Source organism: Zonotrichia albicollis, chromosome 3, assembly GCF_047830755.1.
Source record: "Zonotrichia albicollis isolate bZonAlb1 chromosome 3, bZonAlb1.hap1, whole genome shotgun sequence".
Taxonomy (NCBI): domain Eukaryota; kingdom Metazoa; phylum Chordata; class Aves; order Passeriformes; family Passerellidae; genus Zonotrichia; species Zonotrichia albicollis.
The window spans coordinates 29,129,412-29,146,032 of NC_133821.1; the positions used below are offsets into that span (position 1 = coordinate 29,129,412).

Genomic DNA, 16,621 nt, shown 5'->3' on the forward strand with positions numbered 1-16,621 from the left:
TTTTGTTTTTCAATAACGTGTGTTTCTTGTTATGAACATAAATGTAACATAAAAGCAAAACATAACAATAAACTTATACTAATTAAAAATAAATCAGATAATAGATACAATTAGTGGCATATGAAAAATAGAATGGTGATTTAAAGCAATGCCTTATAAATTTCTTTACTATTGTACTATTACTTAGAGTCTGTCGTAATTGGCAAGCTTTATTTTTTAAAGTGTGGACTTGGAAAATCATTCTCGGGTAAGACTTCCAAGTTCACCTTAGAAGGAGGTTTAGCTATTATAGGTCCAAATTTGGTAAGTCAGAATTACTTGAATATAATTTTGGTACAGAAAATTTTCTCTACTAGTTAAGGCCAGGACTTGGCCAAGATCCAGGCTCTTAACTGGAAGAGTCTCTTCAATATATTTTAGAAACCTCTTAGTAGTTAGAAAAATAATATATGTCTTATGAATAGCTATACAACAATAAGTGAAGGTTTGTAAAGTAGCTGGCTTTCTCATTTATAGTTAGTCAATGGTACCATAGACAAAAGTAATGCTTGTTATAGTAAAGTCCATGAATTCACATCATAAAATTACAGCATAATCAGCGTCACTTAATATATCAGTAGAAATTGTCTTAAGAAATTGAGGTTATATTTTCTTAGACATACATGACATTAAAGCAAAAAAGTAGAAGAAAGCATTAAATAACTCATAACTAATTACAGTCATAATATGGAGACTCATTCTTCAGTACTGAAGCGATAAGTGGAATAAATCAGCTCCACAGTCTGATGTAGTTATGAAGTGGGTATGTATTGTCAGTGCCCAGCACAAGTGAGATAGCTCTCGTGAAAACTTGTGCCCTGAGCTCCGATCGGGGCCACATCTTTATTCACAAAGGTGTTCCATATACATTACATTGCACAACCTTTTCATGCATGTTCACCTCCTGGCCCTGCCTGTCCTTGCCTCGTATGGTAATTGGATCCATGCCCTTCTTCACAGTGGTGGTTGCACAGGGGTCTTTCAGTAGTTTCTGAGGCTGAAGGTGTTCCTCACGGTTGAACTTCTGAACTTCTTTGCTTGTGCACTTGTGCACTGTGGTCCCTTGGTGCTCATCTGAGTACATCTGTTGATTTTGAACAGCTTGGAGACAGAGGAGCTCCTTTATCTAGGTTTCTTGCATTCCTTGGTCTTCTCCCAGTATTGTTCTTCATTGCAAGAAGCTTCAGAAATTTTCCTATGCCCTTTGTATCATGGCAGAGGTTTCTTAAGTAAAAGGTTAAAATTTAACACCTCATTCTACAAGCTAAAATTTAAATGCTTAATTCATATTGCTAACTTAAGTGAACCTCCAATTCAGTACTACTTCTAAAAAATAAAATAGCAAAACCTGTTCTTATTTCTATAGCAGAATAGGTGTATCTTGTAATTTAAATGAGGAAATCTTAACAAAAATTCACTCAATCTTTATGCCATTCACTTATATAGCAAAGGAATTATATTTTATACCTCAAACAGTTATACTTCAACAAAATTTAAAATCAACTTTACTAAAACTTAACCTTAATAAATACATCTAAAAGAACTTAAAGTTAACATCACCGAGACCAAACAAAAATCAGTCTTAACAAGAATTAACTTTTTAAAACTCTATTATTACAAAAAGGTTACTGAAAATTTGTCATATAATAGTTAATCAATAAAATAAACAACATGCAAGTAAAGAACTGTACTGAAATCTTTTCAATATAATGACCTTGTTAGAACTATGGAGTAAAAAGCAAGCACTCAGTAAAGTTGACATTGAGTTTATATATTAATTATAGTTAAATCTCAGATAATGACTGCAGATATAGTTCAAGGTTTGTCTTGAATGTAAGCTCGAGAGTCTTGAATTTATGACTTATGTAATTACTCTCAGTGAACTGTGCAGTTTTGCTATGTTAATAATAGGTTAAAAGACACCACCTTTTTATAAATGATCAGCCAGAAATCCAAATTGATAAATGCGAAAGATTTTATTTTCATGACCAAGTTACGGTCCTCAAAAACCCACAGCCAAAGAGACAGTGTCGAGCCCAGGATCAGCTCTGGGTGAACCTCAATCTGACCTCTATCTCATCAGATGTCCCTCTGTTCACAAATGCCATCTCCAGCAAGGCTATTTTATACAGTTTTTTATGCCTGAGGCAGAGGTGCCCCGATTTCTTTTGTAACCCTGCGAAAGTATGAACGTTTCTTTCACTGTGCAGGGCTGGACAATTGCTGTTTCCTGGGTTATGGCAGGTGCTGATCATGTCAGGGGAAATTGCAAATTCAGATGGATCTTCCTAAGTGACTTTGGTTGTCTTGATTGATGGTATCTATCAAGCTATGATCACCCTTGGGTGTCTCCTGATGGTCCTGGAGGTGGACAATCATCATGCTGGCCATGTCTATTCATTGGTAAATGAGCTGTTATTCTCCTGCTGCCTTCAGGAGTTTCAAAATTCCAGAGTGGTTACATGTCCCCGGGCTGCTTGAGGTCAGAGACTGGTTGGATTTTATAATTTCATAGCATACATTCTCTAAGCATGAATTACTTTATAACATATACTATAACCTCTATAGCAACACCTTTGATTTTTCTAGTAACAATCATGTTCAAAATCACAATTCACAAGTTAGAAGGTGAATCTCAACACTGGCTGGTGCCAGGCAGGGCCACACCCCCTGCAGCAGCTTTTAGAGATTGCTTATAGGATAGATTTAAGTTTGGCTTAGTATGAGTAGTGGGATATAAACATTGAAGGCTAAAACAAAATAAGGTTTAGTTATATAGTACTAAATAGCTGTACCAAAAAATTCACAACAAAATACATTGTTTTAAAAAAGGCACGTAACTGGAAATTTGATCAGGGCTAGGTGTTCCTCAGGGCTTTAGATATGTATGAACTGTGGCTTTTGATAGCTGGGCTGCTCCTTCCAATGCTTGAAAGTTCCTGGGGCACTTCAGCCAGGGCCCATTGTGGGGGTGTCGAGTGTTCCCAATGACTCCTGTACAAAATATGAATGCATAAAAATTCTCGACCGTGTTAACACATCTCTCTTCCACAAAACCTGGGGACAGACATCACAGAAAGTTTAACTGTGTCGATCTGCCCATCAGGACCTGTTATTTGCACGTAGTGTTGGCTTTGCAGGCTTTCACTCCTTCCACCCATGCCCGGGAGTACCTGAGGCACAGTCATTAGTGGCCACTCACTGGGCCTTTGGCTTTTTGAGATAATAGTCACATCAGCTCCTGTATCAATGAGTCCTGTTAGGAGTGCCTCTGCCTTTGAGAGTCACTTTGGCATGTAGGACGCTTAGATGTAATACGTTGTGTCCATAAAATCTGTGGGACCCCTGTGGAATCAAAAACCACCCCCCCTCCCTCTTCTCAGTTATCGGGAATGCAGATAGGGGTGCGGCTCGGGAAGATATGAGTTGAGCTGTATGGCTCCCTGCTGGGACTACATGAAATAAACAGGACCAGGAGGCCTCTTCTCCTTTTTAATGCCTTTATTAAAAGTGATCAACTCAGGATTGGGCGTCCCGGCAGGGCTGCAGTCCCCATCTTGCCTCCCAGGGCGACTCAGGGGAGGAGGATATGCGCAGCTCTGTCCACTAGGGGCAGAGCCGGGGAAATCCAGTCCTTGTGGGAGCCTTTAGGGCGTGGTGTCCCCATCAGATCTTGGTTTCCTTGCCTCTGTCCCACCCGGTCCCAGTGTCGGGACGACTCCCTGCTCAGGGCGAGAGGGGCTCCGAAGGTGTTCAGCATCTCTGCAGGCTCAGCACTCGGCTCCTCACGTCCAGACATCACTTTAGTCTCTCAACTCTTATTTGGCTCGTTGTTTTAGGGGTTTTCTCTGTGCCTTTGGAGTCGGGATCCCAAAAAGCATGCTGGTCTTGGAGTCACTTTGCATAACCCCCCCCCACCCTCTCAGGTGTCTTCACTATACTGGGAAGAGAACACCTTAGCCTCGGGGAAGGGCCATTACCTCACCCTAGCCAGGGCTTTTACTAATACAAAAGGGGCGATAAGCTACAATGACCCGTGATTACAATAACAAAGCACGCAGAACCCTGGCAGGGACAGAGATCTGGCTGCCTTTTTTGTAACTTTTTCTCACAAAAAAATATTAACCGAATTTTTGTTCATAACACTACACAGGGCGGCTGGGGGGTCCATGCCGAGAGTCAGAGTCAATAGTTCCAGAAAGAACAAGCAAACAAAGTATGCATATGCTGTCCAGGTGGTCTGAGAACTCCTGTGGATGAATTAACGTTACTGCAGTATTGATTGATATGTCCAGTCCTGTGCTGCCTGGTGTGGCTGGGTCGTATTTCAGCCACAATGGTCTGGCCAGGGCTGCCTGTGGTCCAGCGAAGGCTGCTTGGGGAGACTGGGCTGAGGTTTGCGGCAGTCCGCTCTGAGGCATCGGCTGGGGCATCTGTGTCTTTGCGTTGTGAGAGACAACTGCTCACTTTGAAAATTTAAAGATGCTTATTAAACTTTAGCAAAAATACAATACTACATAAGGAAAAAGCTGCAGTACTGAGAACTGCCCCTCATGCATACCACGTTGCCAGTTCATCTTCAAGATGGATGCTCAGTCTTTTATACCCCTGGGGGGTTGCATAAGCCAGCCCTGGCACCTCCCAAAGTCTGTCAGTCAGCTCTTCTTTGCCATTTATCAGTGGAAACTGCTTTCTTGTAACTTGATTGGAGGTCAGGTGTTGCCATGCTGCACCCCCTAAGCAAGAAGCTTTTCCATTCCCAACTGCCCCATGCAAGGGGCACACATGCACACCTTCTTTTACCTGTCCTAGACAATTTAGGCTGTCTGATGGCAACAAGACAGGGGGTAAAAGGGAACTGTGGGGAAAACAGAGGACATCTAAACCACAATAACATAACTATACATCACTAAAGCTTTTGTTAATATTCGCACGATAGTTATCCCTTAATTGCGAGAGCCAATTGAAATAAACAGGGCCAGGAGACTTCTTCTCCTTTATAATGCCTTTATTAAAAGTGATCAGCTCAGGATTGGGCGGCTCGGCAGGGCTGCAGTCCCCGTCGCGTCTCCCAGGGCGACTCAGAGGAGGAGGATATGCGCAGCTCTGTCCACTAGGGGCAGAGTCGGGGATCCGGTCCTCGTGGGAGCTTTAGGGCGTGAGGTCCCCGTCAGATGTTGATCCTGTGACCTTCCCAGGTGGCTAGTCCCGGCGTTGGAACCACTCCCTGCTCAGGGCGATAGGGGCTCCGCATCTCTGCAGGCTCAGCCATCGGCTCCTCATGTCCAGACATCATTTTAGTCTCTCAATTCTTATTTGGCTCGTTGTTTTTGGGGTTTTCTCGTTGCATTTCGAGTCGGGGTCCCACAAAGCATTCTGGACTTTGGAGTCACTTTGCATAACCCCCCCCACCCTCTCAGGTGTCTTCCCTATGTTGTAAGAGAGCACAGCCTCGGGGGAAGGGTCCACCTCACCCAGCCAGGCTTTTTACTAATACAAAAGAAGAGATAAGCCTTAACGACCCAGTATTACAATAACAAAGCACTAAGAATCCTGGCAGCGCCTGAGACCTGGCTGCCCCCCTGCAACTCTTTCTCACAAAAAAAATATTAACTGAATTTTTGTTCATAACAGTCCCCCCTCTTTTTCTTTGATCGAGCTTAAATTCTTAAGCTCGCATCAACTCACAATTTTTTTTGTTTTGAATCTACTATAAATCTCTTGTGCACTGTGGTAATCATGCTTACTTAACCTTGTTACTTTTCTTGGTTTTTCCAGATTGGTTTGTACAGCCAATACTGTTTTACTAAAACAGACAAATAAGCATAGTAAAAAGAGCAATCCTCCAAGTACACACACAGCGAGAAAAACCACTTTTTCCCATACATATTTTCTGAAAATCTCTAAATTCTCCCACCCATTGGGATCAAGTGTAGGAGTTTGATCTTGATTATTTACACATGCCAATCTTTTTATTTCGTTTGAAATGTCCCTAATAATTGAATTCTTTATTTTTAACACTGCCTGTAGCCGGATGACTTTTTTCAACACAGATTTTGGGATCCGAACTTGGCTTTTACAATTTTGGATTTTCCCAATTTCTATTTCACTTTCCCGGTTTTGTTTAATTTCTCCCAAATCATTATATATAGGAACTCCCAAACTTGATCCAGTTTCTTTGGGTAATAAGAAAATTGGTGTTATCACCCTAGCAATGCAGTTGCCAGATGGGATCAAACTTAGGGGTTTAGAGTTCCCCTGAAATGTGTTCCAAAAGGGGTTTATCTCTTTTCTAGTACACTCATCTAAATACTTGTAACAAACAATTTTTTTCTTACCATTTTCACCATTTCTTTGCTTTTTACTAGATCTGCTGAGCTTGTTTCAGCAGCATCACATTCAAAGCACAACCAGGCTTCCTCTATAGGGCACTCTCCTAGGAGTGGCTGCCTAAAAGTGGCAGTATTCTGGGCTATCCAATACACTCTCTTATTTTTCTCATAAAGGACCAATTGGGAGAGGTTAACACCATCAGGGTTAGAACTGATGTGGACTCTCGACAAGGAGCTCACTTCCTCCTCATAGCAGGGTTGGTAGCATTCACTGCACAGCTCAGCTGGGCTCCCCTGAGCACCACCAGCAATCAGAGCTATCAGTACTACCCTTCCCAAGAGTCCGGTATGGGTCATCTTGCACAGCCTGCCCACCCGGCCTTGCCTCTTGGGGAATTTTTTTCTGAGGACAAGCTTCCAAGCTCTTTAGAGTCCCTTCTACCCGCTTCTCTGGTTAAGCCTCTCTTGGTCTGTTCCCTACAAATTTTAGTTTCCCCCCCAAGGGAGTGTTCTGTAGAGGGTTAACCTGGAGTCTTTAGAAGTATATTGGGGAACTTAAACTAGAATTACTTATTTACAGCCTTAAACTTTTTACCAACATAATTTACACAAAACAGTTTTGAAACATTTTAAACAATATTAAAACTCTGATACCAATTTTCCTCTATACAGTTCAGTCTTTTTTGACTCTTCCTCCTGAGAGTCAACTTTAAATCACAGTATACCCAGGTGAATTAACTTGTGATGTGGATGAATCCTTATCCAGTGCCCGGAGGTGAGTGGTGTGGACTCTGGCTCAATGCCAGAGGGGAAAACTGGGAGTCTGGCCCAATGCCAGAAGTAGACAGGGGTGTAGTCTGGTCCAATGCCACAAGGAGAATGGGGTGCAGTCCGGTCCAATACCAGAATGCCAGAGGGAAAAACTTGGTGTTGAATCCTGGTCCAATACCAGGGGTTGAGTGACTAACATAGTTCACATAAAACAGTCTTGAAACATTTTACTAATGTCTTCCCATACAGTTCAGTCTTTTTGACTCTTCCTTTTAAGAGTCAACTTTAAATCCTTTGGTCCTTTTATCACAGTATACTCAGGTGATTTAGTTTGTGTAGCAGATGAATCTTGTCCAGCGCCAGGGAGTGAGAGTGGTGTGGATTCTGGCTCAATGCCAGAGGGAAAAGCTGATGTTGTTTCTGGTCCCGTACCTGGGGGTGAGACTGGCCCCTTTATTCTTGTAATATGAGTCCAACCTTTTTCTTTGGTCTGCACAGCTGAATTAGTGATCAGGAGCACCTGGAAGGGGCCTTCAAATTTAGGCATTAGTGCTCCCGTAGTCCATGATTTTATCAAAACCCAATCTCCTGGGCTAATGTTGTGAACCTTTGTGTCAAGAGGGGAAGTTTGAGGAAGGTATCCTTTCTTTCTAAGTCCTTCCAGAGTTCTTCCAATTATTTCTAAATACTTTCTGGTAGCTTCTTCCCCTTCCAGATAGTCTCCTGTGCTATAAGGTGTTAGCAAGAATGGCAGCCCAAACATCATTTCATAAGGTGAAATTCTTATGTCAGACCGAGGTCTTGTTCTGATGCGCAATAGCGCTAGGGGCAAACATTTCAGCCAATTCATTTTTGTTTCTTCAATCAATTTAGTTAACACATTTTTGAGGGTTTTGTTCATTCACTCCACCCTCCCAGAACTCTGGGGATGCCACGGAGTATGCAGCCTCCATTTAATTCCTAAAGCCCCAACTATATTTTGTAATGTTTGGGACACAAAATGTGGACCTCGGTCTGAGTCTATGGTGTTCACCATTCCATATCTGGGGATAATGTTCTCTAGGATTGCTTTTGCTACAACTTGAGCTGTTTCCCTTCTGGTCGGGAAGGCTTCTACCCAGTGTGTGAGATGATCAACCATAACCAGTAAATATCTGTACCCTTGCACTGGGGGCATCTCAGTGAAATCTATCTGTATGCTTTGGAAGGGTCTCAAGGCTAATTCCCTTCCTCCAGGTGCTACTTTTCTCATAACTTTCTGGTTCACTTTTTGACAAATGACACACCCTCTTGTAACAGCTTTAGCCAGGCTATATACACCAATGCATAGGTTATTCCTTAAGAAATGATCACATAGTCCTTGGACTCCCCAGTGAGTTAATTTGTGTAATTCTGTTAGCACTGTCCGAGCCAGTGCTTTATTCAAAAACACCCGTCCGTCTGAGGTTAACCACTCTCCCTGTTGTCCTTGATGTAACCTTAAATCCTTTATAACTTCTAATTCTTCTTCACTGAATACAGGTTCTTCCCTTTTTTCCCCTTCTTCAGGTGTCATGTTTGCCTTTAAAATTTTTACTGGATCTCCTGGTTCTAAGGCTGCTTCTTTGGCTATCTGATCAGCCAGTCGGTTTCCTCTAACTTCAAAACTGTCTCCTCTCTGGTGCCCCTTTATATGGACCACTGCTATTTCTGTAGGTTTCTGTAGAGCTTCTAATACTGATCTAACTAGGTTCTCATGGGCTAAGCTTTTTCCCTTCGAACTTAAATATCCACGTTCTTCCCATATTTTCCCAAATGTGTGTACCGTCCCATACGCATATTGGGAGTCCGTATAAATAGTTCCCCGGTCCCCCTCCAGTAAATCCAGTCCCCTTTTCAGGGCATAGATTTCGCAACTTTGGGCTGACCAATTTGGTGATAATTTCCCTTTTTCTGCAATTTGTAATGTTTCTCCATCTATAATGGCATAACCTGAAACTCTTTTTCCATTTACTACCCTTGAAGAGCCATCTATGAATAAGCTTTTTCCAGTTGCTAGAGGCTGATCTTCCAAATCTTCTCTTACTTTTGTTTGGAGATAAACTAATTCAAGACAACCATGTTCTAAATTTTCTATAGGCTCTCCCATTAGGAATTGTGCTGGATTGAGGGCATTTGATGTGATAAATTCTAAGTCCTCTGTGTTCATTAGTATTATCTCATATTTTAATATTCTAGCATCGGTTAACCACTGCTGAGCCCTCTGTCTCAGTACTGCCTTAAGATCATGAGGAGTATGCACTTTAATTTTTCCTTGTAAGGTCAATTTTTGAGTCTCCTCTATCAGGACTGCAGTTGCTGCTACTGCTTGTATACAAACTGGCCAGCCTCTAGCCACTGGATCTAACAATTTGGATATGTATGCCACAGGTTTCCTGCACCCTCCCCACTCTTGAGTTAATACTCCATAGGCTATACCTCCTTCGGCACTCACAAACAGGTCAAAGCCCTTCCTGAGGTCTGGTAAGCTTAGGACCGGGGCAGAAGACAGTTTGTTTTTTAAGTTTTCCAATTGTTGATCATCTTCAGCTGTCCAAATTAGGGGTTCTGGATCCACTAGCTTATTGTACAGAAATTTCACACTCTGTGTATATTGGTCTAACCATAACTTGCAATACCCGAACAAGCCCAGGAGTTTTCTCACATCTCTTTTCGTTTTCGGGGCCGGGAGAGCTAAAATACCTGAAATTCTGTCAGGGCTTAGTTTCTTATACCCTCCCCCTATTATGTGCCCCAAGTATGTTACTTCTGATTGCACAAATTGTAGTTTCCCTTGGGAAACTTTTATTCCTTTCTCCCCCAGAAAATTCAAAAGCTTAATACTAGTTTGTCTGACCTGATCTTTTTCTTTTCCTGATACCAACAGGTCATCAACGTACTGCAGGATCTGCACTTCTTTTTCAGGGACAAATTGTTCCAACAAACTCTCTAAAGCTTGTCCAAAGAGATTGGGGGATTCGGTGAACCCCTGTGGTAATCGAGTCCACCTTAGCTGTTGTCTCCTCTTGGTACTCGGGTCCTCCCATTCAAAGGCAAACCAATCCCTACATTCTGTTGCCAGAGGACATGCCCAGAAAGCATCCTTCAAATCTATAACAGTGAACCAAGCATGCTCTCTTGGAATTCTGCTTAGGAGACCATACGGGTTGGGCACAACTGGATGTCTGGCAATGGTTCTTTTGTTGACTTCCCTTAAATCTTGTACCAGCCTATATTTCCCTTCAGCTTTCTTAACTGCCAGTATAGGGGTATTATGTGGTGACATGCAGGGTTCTAAAATTCCCTCTTGCAACAGTTGTTCAATGACTATAGCAAGCCCCTTCTTTCCGTCCAGGGAAATTGGGTACTGTTTAACCCGTATGGGTGAGGTATCATCCTGCATTTTTATTGTTATCGGTGGAATGTCTAATAAGCCTCTCTTTCCCCCCTCAGCCCATACCTCAGGATTTATCTCTGCAACATCTCCTTGAGACAACTTCATCACTTGTACTACCATCCTCCCTTCCCTTGGGACAATCCCAACCCCCAAATGAACTTGCAGATCCCGCCCTAACAAACTTTTTTCTAAGTTAGGCAGATTAAGAAAATTAGCTTTACATTGCCTTGAGTTCCCAATTATTTTCACTTCTTCAATCACTGATGCTCTAAATGGTCTCCCCTCCGCACCCAATGCTTCACAAAATTTTCTCCCAATTTCCATACCTTTTGGTATTTTGTTGAGACAGGACTTATCTGCCCCTGTATCAACCAAAAATTCAAATTCCTCATTTAGGGGTCCCACTTCAAAGTTTACCAAGGGCTCTTCTAGATGTTGCATTGGGTCCCCTATATTAAAAAGCCCCTGGCACCCCTAGTCCTTCCCCTTAAGAATCCTTCCTAAATTATCTTGTTCCCTGGCTATTGCCTCATCGAGACTGAGCTTTCTACAAAACCTCCTGATGTGTCCTGCCTCTCCACAGTAATAACACTGCCGTCCTCTCAAAGGGACTTGATGTCTCTCAATCCTTCGTGCACCTGCCAGTACTGGCCTGTCTCTGCCTCCTCCTGGTGGTGTACCCGCCCCCCCTGCACTTTCCCTAGCTACAGCAACCATGATCTTAGCCTTGGCCTTTGCTTTTTCTTCCTCCCTCCTTAAATACACCTTCAATGCCTCTCTTAATAACTCATTTATGTCCTTCGCTTGCCACTCTTCCATCTTTTCCAGTTTCCTCCTTATATCAGGCCAAGATTTGGTAACAAATTGGACTTTTAGTAGCATTTGACCTTCTGGGGTGTCTGGGTCTATTCTAGAGTACAACTGGAAGTTCCGCCTTAGGCGATTAAGCCAGGCAGCAGGAGCTTCATCTTTCTCCTGTGTACCCTCAAATGCCAATTGGGTGTTAGTTCCTTTGGGAACTGACTCTTTGATCCCCCGAATTATCAAAGACCTATATTCCATCATGGCCTTCCTCCCCTCCTCCTGGTTAGGGTTCCAGCTGGGATCCGTTAGTGGCAATTTCTGTTCGCCTGATGGCACCTGGGGTCCTGGACGGTTATCCTTCTCCCAAATTCTTATGCTAGCCACCCTAATCATCTGGACCTCTTCTGGAGAAAATAATATACTCAGGATGGAATTCATCTCCCCCCAAGTGTAGATATTTGGACCTAGAAATTGATCCACTTGGTTAGCTATGCCCACTGGGTCCTCAACTAAATGCCCCAACTCTTTCTTGAATCCTCTCACCTCAGAAGCAGTTAGGGGAGCATTCACAAAGCCAACACCTCCCATTACTCCTCCCATAGGAACCTCTCTGAGGGGAAAGAATCTCTCTGCCTTGGAGGTCTTGGATCTGGTACCACAGTACGGCCCATCTTCAGATGCCAAACTACTTTGAGGGATATTTGGGTTACCCTGAACTTTCTGCCCATCAGCAGGTGTATTTGCTGATAGCTGTTTATCGGGCAAGGAGACATTGGTGCCCCAACTAGGAGGAGGTAAAGGGACAGCAATAGGAGGGGGAGAAGAGCCTGAGTGAATATTAAGTGGAGCTGGAGAAGGGGTGGAGAATGCAGCAGGTGGAGTAGGCACTTGTGGTGGTGCAGAAGGAACTGGAGGGGATACTGGGTTTATCATAGCGGAAGCTGAAGAGGTAGAAGGAGGAGTTTGAACAGGTGGTAGTGAGATGGCAGCCGGGGGAAGAACCGGACCTGCCATTTGAGGTGCTTGGAGAAGAGGATTATAAGGTGGAGGGGCAGAAGGAGGCAGATAATCCAGGGGATCCCATCTTTTACTAGTCCTATCATCCCCTCCTTCATTCCCCTCTTTCTTCCTCTGTACCTTACAAATTCGCACCCCTTCATCCCCAACAGCGCTCTTTAACCAGCAAGCTACATACAGTAATTGCTCAGGATCAGTATCACCTCGAGCTGTCAGATAATTATTTAATTGTTGGCACATCCACTTATCCTTCGTCCCACACCAAGGCCATCCTCCTTGTATCTCTAATTCTGGCCACACTTCCATACAATAATGGATCATTTTCGCTTTATCTAATCCCTCCGTGGCCTCTATAGAATCCCATTTTACTAACAGTTCTCCTAAGGGACTATTAGGATGTATATACCTCAGTCTCTTACCGGTCTTTCTACTATTACACCCTCCCATTTTACAGGTCTTAACAGTAAAAAATCCTAAAGGTGCCTTTACTGACCGGTAATTTCAAAAAAGAACGTTCTTTGAGGAGCTTCAGTCTCCTCCACTGAAACTTCAAATTTCTGCCTGATGCTCCGGACTTTATACTGAAACAACTGCCCAATCTCTTGATTGCCTAACTTTCCCCACGTCAGGTCTTACATCAATCGGGACTTGAACACACGAAACCTCGGCCTAAGAATCCGGGTCGTGCCTGACTCCCTCAGTCAGGAAAAACAACTGCCTGATTTTTAGTTTGCCTAACCCGCCAATTTTTAGGCTTCACCGTATAAGGACTTAAAAGCAAACCACAGCCTCCTTTGCTGGGGTTTTTGCCTGGTTCCTGTGCCAGGATTTACTTTTGCCTGCAGGGCTTATGAGCTACCCGAATCCTTCTCGGGACTGACAAAATCTTATGCGAATCCTTCTCGAGACTTACAACTGCTACCCGAATCCTTCTCGGGACTGACAAATCTGCCTGACTTCCCTCTGTCAGGGCCTATTTTGGGTGCGTGCCACTCATACAAATATTCCCTCCACACGCCCGGAGGGGGGGGGCCCTTTATTCCCCCTTGGGAGACGACTCACTCACGCTAATTCCAAGCTCCGCCCCCTGTTCCCGGCCGGATCCTTCGCAGGAGTCCGGAACCGCGGTACTGAGAGGCCCGCTCTCGCTTCGAAGGTCCGGCTGCCGGCCTTCGTCTCATTCACACACACATGCGCACGTCTCCCGCTCCCGCCACCGGCTTTCTCACCAATCCGGTGTTCCGGTGCTCCTCTGCGTCGCTGCTCCTGAGCCGATCCCTCTGGTCCTGGTAGCCAGCTGTCCTGAAGTCCAAGATGGCCAGTCTTGAGTCTTCTTGCGGCGTGGCTATTCCGGACGAGCGCCCCCAGCTGAAATAAACAGGGCCAGGAGACTTCTTCTCCTTTATAATGCCTTTATTAAAAGTGATCAGCTCAGGATTGGGCGGCTCGGCAGGGCTGCAGTCCCCGTCGCGTCTCCCAGGGCGACTCAGAGGAGGAGGATATGCGCAGCTCTGTCCACTAGGGGCAGAGTCGGGGATCCGGTCCTCGTGGGAGCTTTAGGGCGTGAGGTCCCCGTCAGATGTTGATCCTGTGACCTTCCCAGGTGGCTAGTCCCGGCGTTGGAACCACTCCCTGCTCAGGGCGATAGGGGCTCCGCATCTCTGCAGGCTCAGCCATCGGCTCCTCATGTCCAGACATCATTTTAGTCTCTCAATTCTTATTTGGCTCGTTGTTTTTGGGGTTTTCTCGTTGCATTTCGAGTCGGGGTCCCACAAAGCATTCTGGACTTTGGAGTCACTTTGCATAACCCCCCCCACCCTCTCAGGTGTCTTCCCTATGTTGTAAGAGAGCACAGCCTCGGGGGAAGGGTCCACCTCACCCAGCCAGGCTTTTTACTAATACAAAAGAAGAGATAAGCCTTAACGACCCAGTATTACAATAACAAAGCACTAAGAATCCTGGCAGCGCCTGAGACCTGGCTGCCCCCCTGCAACTCTTTCTCACAAAAAAAATATTAACTGAATTTTTGTTCATAACACCAATCATCTCATTATCCATCTATAACAGAGTGGTGCCACTCCGTGCTTTGGCTCCGGTTTCCCGATATCAGACGCCCTTCAAAATCATACTTGGACCGACACTGATTACAGCACTGATGGCAAATATTGGGAGTTTTTGATCTGGCCTCCCCCTTTTCAAAACAGTCCTTTTTCAAATGCTGAGATTTCCCGCAAGTTTGGGGGTCCCCCTCCTTAAGGGCCTTTTTCTTTAGTAGCATACATTTTTCACAAGGGTCAGGAAGGAATGGATCAGTCTCATAATCTGAATCTATCGGTCCTGGATAGAAAGGCTCCCCCTCTTCCTTACTGCTAGAGCTGCAGTCAGCGATATAAACTGCTAACAACCATGAGAAAGGATTCCTCCCCCTCCTTTGTCTGGGCAGGGTTGATGGCTGTGGCTGCTCTTCAGTCCGAGAAGTGCCAGCTTCAAGCGGGCAGGGAGAGTCAGAGTGAGGAGAGCCAGAGCAGGTGTCCTGGTTTAGGGCAAATTTGTTAAAGAATCTGCAAAGGAGGGCCCCTCCAGGAAGCGAAATCCACACAGCCCCTCCCCCCAACCGGTTCGGGAAAAAATTCCTCGGCGAGAGGTGGAAAGAACCTGTTTATTTGACTGGCCCAGCACCCCCCAGCACACAAAATGAACAATACCCGATGACACCGCTTTGAGAAAGATGGCAAAATCAGAAAGTCTCTTTCGGGGGTGGTTGCTCTGTTCTCAGTCCCTCCGGCGCTGGGCCAGCCGCTGCAGCCGAACCTTCGGTGTTCCCGGGTCCCGGTCCGGAGCAGGTTTGAGATGGTCACAGAAACAGGAGAGGAGAAACAGTCCAGGAAGCAATGTGGACTGTTTAGCTAGAACTAGCTAATAAGCAGAGGGAGAAAGCAGAGCAGAAGCAAGAGCAGAAAAAGAGAGCAAGCAAAAGCAGCAAGCTGAAGCTGGAAGTGAAAAAACAGCCTTGTGTACCGCTTGTCTCCGTGTCCCTGATAAGAGAAACCCAAACAAAACTTCCACTCTTCAGAGCCGGTCTTAAAGGCACAGAACAGATGAATGGGGATATACAAGCATCATAACATCACCCCAGGACAGCAGGGTAGGGGGCTGGCAGCATCCAGCTGCTCTTGCTTTTTCAACATCATAAAAAGTATTCTCCAGGACTGGAGTAAAAGTGACTTGAGGTCCTCCTTTAGGATGGGGGAGTCATGCTTGTCCAGAAGGGTGAGCACGGTTTCATAGATGTCTCTCTCTTTGGACATTTCCTTTCCCATTTTTAGTTCCTTTTTTAGTTCCCCTGGCTTACGTGTCAGTCACAGCAGATAGGCGATTGGGGGCCCAGATGCGTCCTGGGCCCTGATTGTCACTGTCACCATCAGTTCCAGGGGCTTGCCCACTGCCCCTGGTCAGGCCCGTTCATTCCCCCGCACGGAGGCACCAACTGTTAGCGATGGAGAGAGAGGGAAGACTGACTCCGTGATCAGAATCTGATTTCATTGTGGGATACAAATGCTTATATACAATTTCAGGGAGACTAGTAATGTGTACTACAATGATTAGATTAAAATCACATACACAAACTTATGCGTATAACAACATCTCTTGCTTGCAGAGTTTAATGGGATTTTCTTTTTCCAGTAAACATGATTGATTTTATTTACTTGCAGCCTAGGTCTAATTTTCAAAGTTCCATTTGTTTTTGCCAAGGCATCCTGTTATCAAATCTCTTATGTTAACCAGGTCCAAAGTCCATCATCTGTCTTGTGTCCCCCAACATTCCAACAGTACCAGAGACCTGAAACAGGGCCCAGGAGCTTTGGGAGCACAGACACTGGGCTGCTCCTGAGCTGCTGCTGCAAGGCTCAAGATCCAGACAAGGATAAAAATAGACCTTTGCATCCTGTCCCTTTCAAATTGGTCACTGGGATGGCTTGCAGGCAAGGGAGAAATGAAAAGAGATAAAACCCGCAGTCTGCTCTGCTACACAGTATTGAGCTGCTTTATCACCTGCTTAGTCATTGGTACCTGGGTGTGAGCAATGGAGTGAAGAGTTTGAATGTGGAGTGTGATGAGCATTGTAAGAACACGGTGTAGCTTTTGAGTAAATAACAGAAGTGTGGGAGATAATTCCCTTCAATTTAAGTAGAGCAGCTTAAAGGCAGATAAGTTTTTCAGGTAACTCTTAGCCATAATTGCT

At 44.6% G+C, this 16,621-nt stretch overlaps 1 protein-coding gene across 1 annotated transcript in view; it reads left to right on the top strand.

The window, feature by feature from the left end:
* Window positions 1-16,621, top strand: part of AIDA (axin interactor, dorsalization associated) — a 42,999-nt gene that overhangs the window by 24,894 nt on the left and 1,484 nt on the right. The gene's annotated exons all lie outside the window — the stretch shown is intronic.